Here is a 15,453-nt window from a genome sequence, read left to right as displayed (position 1 = left end):
GCACGGTGAACACCGTAAAAAACTTAAATAATTTAAACCGCCAAAATCGCTATCGTTTTCACTGCACGGCAAAAAAAAATTCAGTTTCCCAATACTTTTTATTTCACTTTAAATGGTATCAATAGAAACTACAATTCCTCCTGCAAGAAATAAACCCTCACACCACTCTACTGACGCAAAAAGAAAAAAGTTATGGCTCTTGGAAGGCGGGTAGTGAAAAACGAAAAGAAAAGCAAAAAATGGATCAGTCCTGAAAGGGTTAATTAATTTCTAATGAAAAAAATGCATGACCCCATGGGGGGTATTTCCGTACTCGGGAGAAATTGCTTTATAAAAATTGGTTGTTTATTTCTCCTTAATCCCTTGTGAAAATTCAACATTTTAGTGGGAAAAAATTGTGATATTAATTTTCTCCGCCTAATTCTAATAAATTCTGCAAAAGACCCGTGGAGTCTATATTCTCACTATACCCCTAGAAAAATTCCTTGAGGGGTGTTTCCAAAATGGGGAAACTTGGGGGGCTTCCACTGTTTTGGTCTCTCCAGGGCGTTGCAAAGGCGGCATGGCACCGAAAACCAATCCATCAAAATCCGTGCTCCAAAATCCAAATGGCGCTACTTCCCTTCTGAGTGCTGCCATGGGTCCAATCAGCAGTTTATTACCACATATGGGGTATTGCCGTAATCAGGAGAAAATGCTTTACAAATGTTGTGGTTCTTTTTTTCCTTTATTCCTTGTAAAAATTTAAAATTTCTATGCTTTTTCAGAAAAAAAAAAGTTGATTTTCATTTTCACTGCCTAATTCCACTAAATTCTGCAAAAAACCTGTGTGGTCAAAATGCTAACTATACCCCTAGATAAATTCCTTGATCGGTGTAGTTTCCAAAATGGGGTCACTTTTGGAGGGTTTCCCCTGTTTTGGTACCTCCAGGGGGTTGCAAACGCGACATGGAACCGAAAACCAATCCACCAAAATCCGTGCTCCAAAATCCAAATGGCGCTCCTTCCCTTCTGAGCCTTGCTGTGGGTCCAATCAGCAGTTTATTACCACATATGGGATATTACCGTAATCGGGAGACATTGCTTTACATATGTTGGGGTGCATTTTCTTTATTATTTCTTGTAAATATTAAAAATATATCTGTTCTTTCAGAAAAAAGTAGATTTTCATTTTTACAGACTAATTCTAATAAATTTAGCGAAAAACCTGTGCGGTCAAAATGCTAACTGTACACCTAAATAAATTCCTTGAGGGGTGTAGTTTCCAAAATGGGGTAACTTTTGGGGTGTTTCCACTGTTTTGGCACCACAAGACCTCTTCAAACCTGACAAGGTGCCTAAAATATATTCTAAAAAAAAAAAGGAGGCCCAAAATCCACTAGGTGCTCCTTTGCTTCTGAGGCCGTTGCTTCAGTCCATTATCACACTAGGGCCACATGTGGGATATTTCTAAAAACTGCAGAATCTGGGCAATAAATATTGAGTTGCATTTCTCTGGTAAAACCTTCTGTGTTACAAAAAAAATTAGAAATTAATTTCTGCAAAAAAAATAAAATTTGTAAATTTCACCTCTACTTTGCTTTAATTCCTGTGAAACGCCTAAAGGGTTAAAACACTTTGTGAATGCTGATTCGAATACCTTGAGGGGTGCAGTTTTCAAAATGGGGTGACTTCTGGGGATTTTCTAATATATAAGGCCCTCAAAGCCACCTCAGACTGAACAGGTCCCTGAAAAAATAGCCTTTTGAAATTCTCTTTAAAATATTAAGTGAGGTAGAAAAAAGAAACACGGCGCCGCAAATCAGGTTCTGATAAATGTGTAATAAAATTGGGTCAATGAGACAATTCCGCTCACCTCGGGTGATGGACACCAAAGGGGTGTCGACAAAACTTAGGAAGCTGCAGCCAGGTCCGTAGCACAGCTAAACGAGGTTTTGCTGTCGATATGCAGTAGTTTAGAGGTAGGAAAAAACGGGACCACCGGCGCTGCTTGGATCTTTGATCAATATAAGTACACAACCAACATGGGGTTAAATGTATAGAGTATTTATTTGATAGGCTACGCGTTTCGACGTCGGACTGACGTCTTCCTCAGGCCAATACAGACTGTGCGGTTCCTGCCTTATTTAAGCATCTGGGCCAGGAAAAAGACCGCCAGTTGTTAAAGGTCAAAGGTCACATGGGTTACAGAAAAAAACACAACACAGAAAAAAACAACACAGAAAAAAGAAGCAGCATTAAAAGCATTTTTCAAGTATCATAATATAATACAAATAAACGGGATTAGTAGCATGTTGGAAGCTGTTTTTTTAAAAAACTCAGTTGTGCTGACAGATCGGTAGCGTATTTCCAAAGTGAAATTTCTATAACAGCAAAAACCTTTATTTATGTATAGTACTGTGAATGAATAAACAATACTATATTAAATATTTACTTGTGTCTGAGTTTTTATGTGTTTTAACTAATGTTTAACGAAAGGACCAAATGGGGTCCACAAGATGCTGAGTCATAGCGTCCTTGGTTACTAGGAGTAAGAGAGGACTACGGGGAGCTGAAGGGGAACAAAAAGGTTTCAGTGGACCGCATATTTGGACCGCACGGGTTTACAATAATGGTTGGGAGCGTCCTTGGTTACCGGTTGTCATGAGTATAAGGATGTCAAGGGGGAAAGAAAGGGATTATGCTGGATCGCACAATAAGCTGCATAGGGTTGCGGGACTTCGCGCTGGAGAACCTTGAAAGAGGCACCCGCAACGGAGCTGGTGAGTGACAGGACGTCATGTTAATGGGATATTGATTACTAGCAATTCCTATGGATCTCTTCTATTAATATCCGATTAGGTAGATGGTTATTATTTAAGAACCATCTACAAGGTTACTATGGTGGCAATTATGTCTGAGTTGGTAACAATTAGATTGATTTTATATGTCGCTCCCATATATTTTCTTTAAGAAAAGTTTGCAGATAAGCCGACAATTTCTTTTATACAATAATATAAAATAAAATAGAACAACATAACCTTTTAAGAGAATTTGTGCGTACAATGAGGAACGGGGATCAGTCACATTAATATTATGGACTAAAGTTACTCTAATCATAGACGTCAGAGGTAGATAGTTAGAACACCTCTTACTATTGCGGTAATGTTTGCTGATTGGTTTTTTATTTATTTTTATTGTAATTTTATTTTTATTCTAAAGATGACTCAGTCATCTTTAGAATAAAAATAAAATTACAATAAAAATAAATAAAAAACCAATCAGCAAACATTACCGCAATAGTAAGAGGTGTTCTAACTATCTACCTCTGACGTCTATGATTAGAGTAACTTTAGTCCATAATATTAATGTGACTGATCCCCGTTCCTCATTGTACGCACAAATTCTCTTAAAAGGTTATGTTGTTCTATTTTATTTTATATTATTGTATAAAAGAAATTGTCGGCTTATCTGCAAACTTTTCTTAAAGAAAATATATGGGAGCGACATATAAAATCAATCTAATTGTTACCAACTCAGACATAATTGCCACCATAGTAACCTTGTAGATGGTTCTTAAATAATAACCATCTACCTAATCGGATATTAATAGAAGAGATCCATAGGAATTGCTAGTAATCAATATCCCATTAACATGACGTCCTGTCACTCACCAGCTCCGTTGCGGGTGCCTCTTTCAAGGTTCTCCAGCGCGAAGTCCCGCAACCCTATGCAGCTTATTGTGCGATCCAGCATAATCCCTTTCTTTCCCCCTTGACATCCTTATACTCATGACAACCGGTAACCAAGGACGCTCCCAACCATTATTGTAAACCCGTGCGGTCCAAATATGCGGTCCACTGAAACCTTTTTGTTCCCCTTCAGCTCCCCGTAGTCCTCTCTTACTCCTAGTAACCAAGGACGCTATGACTCAGCATCTTGTGGACCCCATTTGGTCCTTTCGTTAAACATTAGTTAAAACACATAAAAACTCAGACACAAGTAAATATTTAATATAGTATTGTTTATTCATTCACAGTACTATACATAAATAAAGGTTTTTGCTGTTATAGAAATTTCACTTTGGAAATACGCTACCGATCTGTCAGCACAACTGAGTTTTTTAAAAAAACAGCTTCCAACATGCTACTAATCCCGTTTATTTGTATTATATTATGATACTTGAAAAATGCTTTTAATGCTGCTTCTTTTTTCTGTGTTGTTTTTTTCTGTGTTGTGTTTTTTTCTGTAACCCATGTGACCTTTGACCTTTAACAACTGGCGGTCTTTTTCCTGGCCCAGATGCTTAAATAAGGCAGGAACCGCACAGTCTGTATTGGCCTGAGGAAGACGTCAGTCCGACGTCGAAACGCGTAGCCTATCAAATAAATACTCTATACATTTAACCCCATGTTGGTTGTGTACTTATATTGATCAAAGATCCAAGCAGCGCCGGTGGTCCCGTTTTTTCCTACCTCTAAACTACTCTTTAAAATATTATAAATTGCTGCTAAAGTTCTAAGCCTTGTAGCGTCCTAGAAAAATAAAAGGACGTTCAAAAAACGATGCAAACATAAAGTAGACATATGGGAAATGTTAACTAGTAACTATTTTGTGTGGTATTACTATCTGTTTTACAAGCAGATACGTTTAAATTTAGAAAAATGCTAATTTTTGCACATTTTTTCTAAATTGTGGTGTTTTTCAGAAATAAATACCAAAATTATTGACAACATTTTTTAACTTACATAAAGTACAACATGTCACGAGAAAACAATCTCAGAATCGCTTGTATAGGTAAAAGCATTCCAACGTTATTACCACATAAAGTAACACGTCAGATTTAGAAAAAAAAAAAATAAATCGGCTGGGTCCTGAAGGGGTTAAGAAAGTCATTACCATAAAGCTAAAATATGTCATAACTCCGTCAAAAGTGATAGTTTTTCTAAATAAAAAACACTGCTGTAATCTACATTACAGCGCCGATCACATTATGTAGGAGATAGGGCACTTGAGAGGCTCTGTCACCACATTATAACAGTACATGACGTGCAGCACCTACCAGCAGCAGTGCCAAGTATCCATTCCCAATATTACGTATACTCCAAATATTGGCACCAGAATTGTGTTGTATATTATTTAACTTGCCTCATTTTCTAAAGAGGCGGCCATAATACAGGTCCTGCTCACTGATTCAGAATATCAAAAATGTAATATTTCAGTAATTCAATTTAAAAAACAAACTCATTACATAGATTCATTACACAGTGTGATCTATTTCCAGCATTTTTTTGTTTTAATGTTAAAGATTATGGCTAACAGTTAATGAAAACACCAAATTTAGTCTCAGATAATTAGATATAAGCCCAATTTCAAAAGTTATTTTTAATACCGAAATGTTGGCCTACTGAAATGTACAGTATATGCACTTAATACTTGGCCGGCGCTTCTTTTCATGAATTACTGCATCAATGCAGCGTTGCATGGAGGCGATCAGCCTGTGGCACTGCTGAGGTGTTATGGAAGTCCAGGTTGCTTGGATAGCGGCCTTCAGCTCATCTGCATTGTTGGGTCTGGTGTCTCATCTTCTTGACAATACCCCATAGATTCTCTATAGGGTTTAGGTCAGGCGTGTTTGCTGGCCAATGAAGCAGTCAGTCATACTATGGTTATTAAACCAGGGATTGGTACATTTGGCAGTGTGGGCAGGTGCCAAGCCCTGCTGGAAAATGAAAATCAGCATCTCCATAAAGCTGGTCACCAGAGGGAAGCATGAAGTGCTCTAAAATTTACTGGTAGATGGTTACGTTGACTCTTGACCTAATATAACATAGCGGACCAACACCAGCAGACGACATAGCTCCCCAAACCATCACAGACTGTGGAAACTTCACACTGGACCGCATGCAACTTGGATTGAGTGCCCCTTCACTCTTCCTCTATACTCTGGGACTTCCAAATGAAATTCAAAAATTGACTTCCATCTAAAAACAGGGACTTTGGACCACTGAGCAACAGACCAGTCCTTTCTCTCCTTAGCCCAGGTAAGACGCTTCGGACATTGTGTTTGGGTCATGAGTGGCTTGACACAATGAATGAGACAGTTGTAGACCATGTCCTGGATACGTCTGTGTGCTGGCTCTTGTAGCACTGAATCCAGCCGCAGTCCACGCCTTGTGAATCTCCCTCAGATGGTTGAATGGCCTTTTCCGGACAATCCTTAAGGCTGCGGTTATCCCTGTTATCTGTGCACCTTTTTCTACCACACTTTCCTTCCGCAACTTTCCATTAATATGCTTTGATACAGCTCTCTGAACAGCCAGCTTTTTCAGCAAAGTCTTTTTGTGGCTTACCCTCCTTGGAGGGTGTCTGACTGCTGACTTGACAGTTGTCCAGAAGACAGTCTTCTCCATAATTATGTAGCCTACTGAACCAGACTGTTGGACCATTTAAATGCTTCGGAAACCTTTGCAGGTGTTGCGTTTAATAGCTGATTGGAGTGTGACACCACGAGTCAACAATTTTGAACTTTTACCCAATAGTCTAATTTTCTGAGAGACTAAATTTTGGGTTTTCATTAACATTTAGCCATAATCTTCAACATTAACCTGTTGCCAACAGGACGAGAATGCTCGTCCTGAGCGGCGGGTACTTTGCGCATTAGGACGAGCATTCTCGTCCTGTGTGACAGCCGCCTGATGTGCGCGATTGAGAGAAGGGCAACGGCTGTAATACACAGCCACACTAACAGCGGAGAGAAGAAAAATATCCTATCTGCCGTCAACCCCTTGAATGCCGTGATAAAAGCTGATCGCGCCGTTCAAGGAGAGGGGACTGCACTTTGATTGCGTCACAGAAAATAACTGACGCAAAGCCCATAACTTGTACGGCCAGACAGCCCAGGGTCCATTGATGGACCCCAGGGCTGTCTGAACATATTTCCTGTTAGGGCATACTGAGGTATGCACCTAACAACTGCCTGTGTACAATCAGTACACAGGCTAATGTACTGGCATATAGATCTGTGCCAGTACATTAGTTTAAAAAAAAAAAAACTCCCTTTATGGGTTTAAAAAAATAAAATAAAAATCGAATGTTAAAAAATAAATAAATTGATAAATAAAATAGTAAAAAAAAAAAAACAAAAAAAAAAAAAACAAAGAAGCACATTTTTTTTTTTTATAATAAATAAACTTTTAAAAATATAAGTCCCAAAACATGAAATAGACATTTGGTATTGCCACGACCGTAACAACCTGTACAACAAATGTACAACATTATTTATGATGATCGGTGTAAAAAAAAAAAAAAAAATAAAAAATGTAAAAACTGCAGCGGAACGTTTTTTTTCTGCATTTTTGCCAAAATAAAAATGTATATAAATTAAACGATAATGTAGGTTACATTTTTTTTATACAAATACATTAAGTACAACTCGTCCCACAAAAAACAAAGTCTCATACAACTACGTCATACAGAAAATAAAAAATAAAAGAAGTTATGAGCGTTGGGATGTAAAGTGGGAAATATAGAAAAATTGTTCTGTCCTCAAGGCTAAAACTGGACATGTATACGACATGGAAAGCCATTGCTTCCCGCAAAAATGTTGTATACTTTTGACAAATTCATGGCACCGGCTCAGAAGCCGACTCAGATACAGCTGACATCTGGGGATGATGGCTCAGACAGCTGACATCCTGCTGTAGCGGCGGGGACCGAAGTTAGCTTCGATCCCCGCCATTAACCCCTTAAATGCAGCCGTCCAAAGCGATCGCTACATTTAAGATGTTTGCAGCTCATCGACACCCCAGCAATGAAATCACCGGGGTGTCGGTGGCTGCAATGGAAACCGGAGGCCTAATACTGGCCTCCCGGTGTGCCTAGCACGGAAAACTGGGGCGGGGGCTGAAAGACTTCTGTAGCTGCCGGTAAGGTGGCACCAGCTCAGGAGATGAGCCAGCGTTATCAGCGGTGGATATCAGCTGTATGTTACAGCTGACCTCCACTTGTAACGGCAGGAACTGGAGCTAGCTCCGATCCCTGCCATTAACCCGTCAGATGCAGCGATCGGATGAGATTGCTGCATCTTTGCGGTTGCTAGCAGATCGCCAGCTGCCGACTGCTATTATGACACCAGGGGACCTGACAATGGCCTTCTATTTGCCATTACGGAAGCAGATTAGGCCCCGCCCGGAGGCGAAGCCTAATCGGCTTGCTGTCAGTTAATGACTGACAGATCTAATGCATTGTAGGTAGTGCACTGTATTAGAGAAAAAAAAAAATATCTGGCAAATGGACCTTCAAGTCCCCTAGTGGGACTAAAGTAAAGTGTAAGAAAAAAAAGTTGTAAAAGATTATAAAAGTTAAGGAATAAAATAAAAACACAATCGCCCTTTTTCCCTTATCAAGTCCTTTATTATTGAAAAAAATAAATAAACCATACATATTTGGTATCACCGTGACTGTAACGGCCTAAACTATATAAATATTATGTTATTTATTCCACGTGGTGAACGGCGTAAAAAAAAAAAAAAAGCCAGAATCAGTTTTTTTGGCCACTTTGCCCTACAAAAATTAAATAAAAAGTGATCAAAAAGTCACATTAATTCAAAAATAGTGCCTATAAAAACTATAGCTCGTGTCGAAATAGACAAGCCCTCATACAGCTCCAGCGACGAAATATTTTTTTTTTTTAAAGTTAAGGTACTCACAACATGGCGACAGAAAAAAAAAAATTTTTTTACAAAAGTAATTTTATTGTGCAAAAAGTTAAACATAAAAAAGTACTATAAATTAGATAAAAATCGCCAGAATCGTACTGACCCGCAGAATAAAGTTAACATGTAATTTATAACGTATGGTGAACGCTGTATAAAAAAAACCAAAAAAAACGACAATTGCTGTTTTTTGGTCACCTTGCCGCTCAAAAACATATAAGTGATCAAAAAGTCACATGTACCCCAAAACGGTACCAATAATAATGACAGCTCATCCCGCAAAAAAAAACACAGCCCTCATACCACTAAGTCTATGAAAAATCTAAATAGTTGAGGCTCCAATAAGTCAGGAAAGGAAAAAAAATAAATATGCAGAGTTGTGCAGATCAGAGGGGAACATTTAGTCTGTTTCAAAACGCGATTTATCGAGGCCCTAAAATTAGGGAATCAGGAAGGGGGGCAAACATATCTGCTAGAAGCGAGGGTGCCTATTATATCAGGACAACACTTCCTAGCGAAATTCCCCAAACTGCAAAAGTGCGGAGTATGGACCAAAAGGGGGATAAGTAATGACACCGTTTATCAGTGCGAAATCGGCCTGTGCAGAAATGATTGCGTCACAGCGTAACACACATCTATGGATTATTTTATTGTTTACCCCATTATACCACCAGACTATACCCCTGATGTACTCTGTCCAGCTTACATATGCCCCCACATTATAAAAACGCAAACACCAGTAATACTCAAACAAAACCACCATCAAGCAAAATCTACGCTTCAAAAGCCAAATGGCAGTCCCACCCATCTGAGCCCTACAGCGTGCTCAAACAGCAGCTTACTGCCACATATATGGCACCACTATACCCAGGAGACCCCTTTAAACAAATTTTGGGGTGTGTCTACAGTGGCATAAGCTGGGCACAACATACTTGCCACTGAATTGCCAATTCTGGGGGGGGGGGGGGGGATAAAAAAAGGGGTGACAATACTCACTACACTCCTTAATAAATGCCTTGAGGGTTGTAGTTTCTAAAATGTCACTTCTGTTTTTTTTTTTTATTATTTCCCATTTGACCCTCTGCAATTGTGAACCAATTCTGAGTAAATCGCCAAATTAGGCCTCAATTTCGCATGGTATTCTCACTCCTGAGCCCTGTCAAATGTCCAGGCAAAAGATTAGGGCCCCATGTACGGTGATTATAAAACCGGGAAACAGCATAATAATGATAGAGCTGTCTTGTTATGGTGGCACAAGCTGGGCACCACATTTTGGCATATCTATTGAAAAATCCAATTTTTCACTCTGGAGTATCGAGTGCACACTAATTTATGCAAAACCCCTGCGGGGTTAACATGCTCGCTACACCCCTAGGTGAATACCTTGAGGGGTGTAGTTTCCTAATGGGGGGCACTTGGGGGGGGGGGTTCCACTGTTTGTCCCACAGGAGTTTTGCAAATGCTACATAGCGACCAGAGACCAATCCAGCAAAATCTGTACCACGAAAGCCAAATGGCACTCCTTCCCTTCTGAGCGCGGATGTGTGCCCAAAAAGGAGTTTATAACCAAATATGGGGTATTGCCATCAGGGCCGGCCCTAGGATAGATGGCGCCTTGTGCGAAATGATCTTTCGGCGCCCCACCCCATCATTAAAAAAAATGCCCCATAAAAAAAAAAATAATGCCCCTTTAGTGCCCCCATACAGTATAATAATATAATATATTACAACCCCTTCAAGGACACAGTATTTTGTCCTCCAATTGTGCCCACAGTATTATGTCCCCTGTAGTACCCCTACACAGTATACTGTCCCCTGTAGTACCCCTACACAGTATAATGTCCGCTTAGTGGCCCCCACACAGTATAATGCCCCCTGTAGATTTTGCCATATAGCCTCCCTGTAGACAGTGCCATAATCCCCCACCTCGTTTTTGTAGATCGTGCCATACAGCCCCCCACACCTCCCCCTTGTAGACAGTGCCATACAGTCCCCACACCTCCCCCTTGTAGACAGTGCCCCCAAACAGAAAATAAATAAATAAAAATAAAAAAAAATAAAAAAATTGTACTCACCTAGGCCCCGTTCCCATGACGAACTGATCTGCTCCATGACGGGACCCTAGTACAGAGTTTCCCAGCCTTTTCGGACTCGAGGCAGTACTGGAAAAACAAAATTTCCTCAAGGCCCCCCTACCAAAAATTGTATTAAGACAGACAGAAAATGGCTAAGAACAAGCGCTCTACTCGTAGGGCATGTTCACACACGTTTTTTGTAAGGCAAAAAAAATCTGCCTCAAAATTCCTTCAGCAACTGACAGCGTTGTGTGACCTTTTTTTTGTGTTTTTTCTTAAGCTGTTGAAGCGAATGCAAAAGATGCAGGAAAAAAAGCTCCCAACGAGCGCCGCATGTATCTTCTGTCTCCTATTAATTTCAATTGGAGGTCAGAGGTGGAAACCACTTGAAGACCATCAGCCCCCCACTCACAGAAAAATGACCATCAGCCCCCCACTCACAGAAAAATGACCATCAACCCCCCACTCACAGTAAAATGACCATCAGCCCCCCACTCACAGTAAAATGACCATCAGCCCACCACTCAGTAAAATGACCATCAGCCCACCACTCAGTAAAATGACCATCAGCGCACCACTCAGTAAAATGACCATCAGACCCCCACTCAGTAAAATGACCATCAGACCCCCACTCAGTAAAATGACCATCAGACCCCCACTCAGATTCCCACTGGTTGGTAGCGCCACACAGCCCACTGGTTGGTAGGCAGCGCCACACAGCCCACTGGTTGGTAGGCAGCGCCACACTGCCCACTGGTAGGCAGCGCCACACTGCCCACTGGTTGGTAGCGCCACACTGCCCACTGGTTGGTAGCGCCACACTGCCCACTGGTTGGTAGCGCCACACTGCCCACTGGTTGGTAGCGCCACACTGCCCACTGGTTGGTAGCGCCACACTGCCCACTGGTTGGTAGCGCCACACTGCCCACTGGTTGGTAGCGCCACACTGCCCACTGGTTGGTAGCGCCACACTGCCCACTGGTTGGTAGCGCCACACTGCCCACAGCTCACTTGTAGGTAGTGCAAGGACTACGAAATGACTGATAGCTGGCGGGCAATAGACATTCAAAAAAGGACAACTGTGCAGGAGCACATAGAATACCCAGCTTTCCCAGATATCAAATAAATGTGTGGAAATAAACTAAGTTATAACTTATTTATTCTGAGTAAAGGATTAATCCTTTTAACTAGATTAAATAAAAGTTATATCTTAGTTTATTTCCACTTTTTTTTTTTATACCCGGGAAAGCTGGGTATTTTGTGTGCTCCTGCACAGTTGTCCTTTGTAGGTAGTGCCACACAGGCAACAAACCCCCCTGTAGATAGCGCCACCGTAGCTCCCTGAAGGAGCGGAATCCCCGTGTGGCCGGGGATTCTGTTCCTGGATCGCTGCTTGATGCCTCTGTCCATATATGGACAGTGACATCAGGGAAAACTCCTGAGGCGGAATCCCCGTCCACAGCGTTGCAGACGCTATGACCGTTGATTCCACTCCAGGAGAAGCTCCCGTAGTCTATGTCCATGACGTCATTGGCTTGTCCTGGAGTGGAATCCCCAGTCAGTCTGCAATGCTGTGACCGGGGATTCCGCTTCAGGAGTTTCCCCTGATGTCACTGTCCATATATGGACAGAGGCATCAAGCAGCGCTCCAGGACCGGAGTCCCCGGCCACATGGGGATTCCGCTCCTTCAGGGAGCTACGGTGGCGCTATCCTGGAAAGAGGGGGGGTTGATATCTACAGGGGGGCACTATAGCAGAGCAAGGGAGGTATCTCCCTGCTCTGCTGTCTACTAGCGCCGCTGTAGCTGAAGGGAGCTACAGTGGCGCTAGTAGACAGCAGAGCAGGGAGATCTCTCCCTGCTCTGCTATAGTGCCGTCGCTACCGCTATAGCAGCCACAGCAGCTGCTAGCGGCGCCACCGCCCTCATGCCCGGTGTCACCGCTAGCAGCCGCTACGGCTGCTACAGCGGTAGCGATGGACACTAAGTGAAGCGCCCGGGTGCGATTGCAGTTAGTGTGTGTATCCCCGCTGGTAGTTGCAACTGCGTGGGGATACACACACCCGCTGGCACCCCTCTTGCCGTGTGGCGGCTGGCGCCCTGTGCGACCGCACTGGTCGAACATGGCCAAGGCCGGCCATGATTGCCATACTCGGGAGAAATTGCTTAACAAATGTTGGGGTTCTTTTTCTGCTTTATTTTTTGAGAAAATGAAAAATTTTGCGCTCAAACTATGTCTTGTTGGGAAAAAAATAAATAAAAAAAATAAAATTTTTATTTTCACTGCCCAATTCAAATAAAATCTATGAAACAGCTGTGGGGTAAAAATTCTCACTACACCCCTAGATTAATTACTCAAGGGGTGTAGGATCACAAATGGACTCGCTTTTGGGTAGTTTCCACTGTACTGGTAACTTAGGGGCTTTGTAAAAGAGACATGGTGTCAAGAAACCAATCCAGCAAAATCTGTGTCCAAAAGCCAAATGCCACTTTTCATGGCCTACTTGCAATAATTTCTGCAAAAAATTTGAGAGGTCAAAATGCTCACTATACCCCTAGATAATTTCCTCAAGGTGTGTAGTTTACAAAAGGAGGTCACTTGTGGGAGGTTTCTACTGTTTTGGCACCGCAAGAGCCCTTCAAACCTGACATGGTGCCTAAAATATATTCTAAAAAAAAAAAAGGAGGCCCCAAAATCCACTGGGTGCTCCTTTGCTTCTGAGGCCGGTGCTTAGCTAACTAGAGCCACATGTGGGATATTTCCTAAAACTGCAGAACCTGGGCAATAAATATTGAGTTGCGTTTCTCCAGTAAATTTTTGTTACAAAAAAACAAAAACGAAATTTGTAAATTTCACCACTACTTTGCTTTAATTCCTGTGAAACGTCTAAAGGGTTAAGAAACTTTCTAAATGCCATTTTGAATACTTTGAGGGGTGAAGTTTTTAAAATGGGGTGACTTATTGGGGGTTTCTAATATCTAAGGACTTCAAAGCCACTTCGGAACCAAACTGGCCCCTGTAAAAATGGCCTTTTGAAATTTTCTTGAAAAATGTGAGAAATTGCTGGTAAAATGCCAAGCCTTGTAACGTCCTAGAAAAATAAAAGGATGTTCAAAAAAACTATGCCAAACTAAAGACATATGGGGGATGTTAATTAGCAGCAATTGTGTGGTATAAGTGCCTGTCTTACAAGCAGATACATTTAAATAGAGAAAAATTCAAATTTTTGCTATTTTTCGCTAAATTTTGGTGTTTTTCACAATTAAATACTGAACGTGTAGAGCAAATTTTGAACGTAACATAAAGTCCAATGTGTCCTAGAAAACATTCTCAGAATCACTTGGATAGGTACAGGCATTCCTGAGTTATTACCACAAAGTGAAACATGTCAGATTTGAAAAATGAGGCTCTGTCAGGAAGGTCAAAAGTGGCCAAAGAGGGAAGGGGGCAAAGAGTCAAAGAAAAAAAAATAAATGCTGGAAATCTCTTCATTACACACGGTAATATATATGTTTCCCTTTTTGAATTACTGAAAAAAATTGACTTTGATGATATTCTAATTCATTGAGAAGAATCTTTAGGTCTCTACTGTACTAGTGCCAAAAACAGGTCACTGTCAGGACAAAAAGTTGGATACTTTTGCCTGAATACTCAGAATACTGTAGGATTATTTTTGGTACACCTATGCAGATTTAACTGACACTTGCTTTGGTTTAGTAAAGTTTGCTAGTAGGTTTGCTTGAAATCTTTGCACATTGAAATCACTGGATAAAGATACTGCTACAAGTACTCTGTTACAGTGCAGTAGACTAGATGAATAGGGATTTCTATTTGGTGGTGAATATTGATTTTATGTATATCAGGTTGTTGATTGCAATAAACAACTGCTCCAATTGAGCCACTGAGGTGCAGTTACAAGCGCATAGTAAAAAAAAAAAGCAAAAACGCAACCACATTGAAAAAAAAGCATCAAGTTGCGATAAAAAAAAAACCTGCACACTTTAATGCAGTATGAATAGCATCTCAAGCACATGGGATTATGCTCTTACTGTATATTCAGATGGTGCGCTTAAATTAATTACTGCAAAACTGCGGCTTTTGCAGCTGGGTTCTTAGGACGTTGTAAAAATGCATTTTATTCTACAAACCGCTACAAAAACTACAATTTTGTGATAAGTGGCACAAGATGTTCTGTTTAATTAAATCTACTTTTAAATTAGCAATAATGATTGTACGGTTCCACATAGAGGCGGCTGCATGGGGTCAAAACTACTCCCACATGCAGTGACCAATAGCCGCACAAATTTGCCAAAATTATGCAGCCATGGCAAGTGAGGTGGCTTTCAGCCACATGCGGATGTCGCTCTGTGGGACCATACCCTGAGACACAGAATGCTTACCATAAATGCATCAGGTTGATCTCTAAGGCTACATTCACAGTGAAAAAGATTATAAATGGCCATTAAAAAATCAACGGTCAGTTTTTCATGGCCATTTTGCATCAGTGCGTCTCCATCTCCAGTCAGTTTGTCATAGTTTTTTTATGGCCGTTGAAATACTTTTTTTGTCAGGTTTTATTTTGTCCCAACCCCCTGAGAACACCAGTGCCCATGAAGATAGTGCAGCAGTGTCCCTGTAGATCGTGCCATGGGGTCCAATTGAGAATGCCTGATAGACCGAGC

This window comes from Rhinoderma darwinii, chromosome 6 (genome assembly GCF_050947455.1).
Source record: "Rhinoderma darwinii isolate aRhiDar2 chromosome 6, aRhiDar2.hap1, whole genome shotgun sequence".
Taxonomy (NCBI): domain Eukaryota; kingdom Metazoa; phylum Chordata; class Amphibia; order Anura; family Rhinodermatidae; genus Rhinoderma; species Rhinoderma darwinii.
This window is presented reverse-complemented; position numbering follows the sequence as displayed.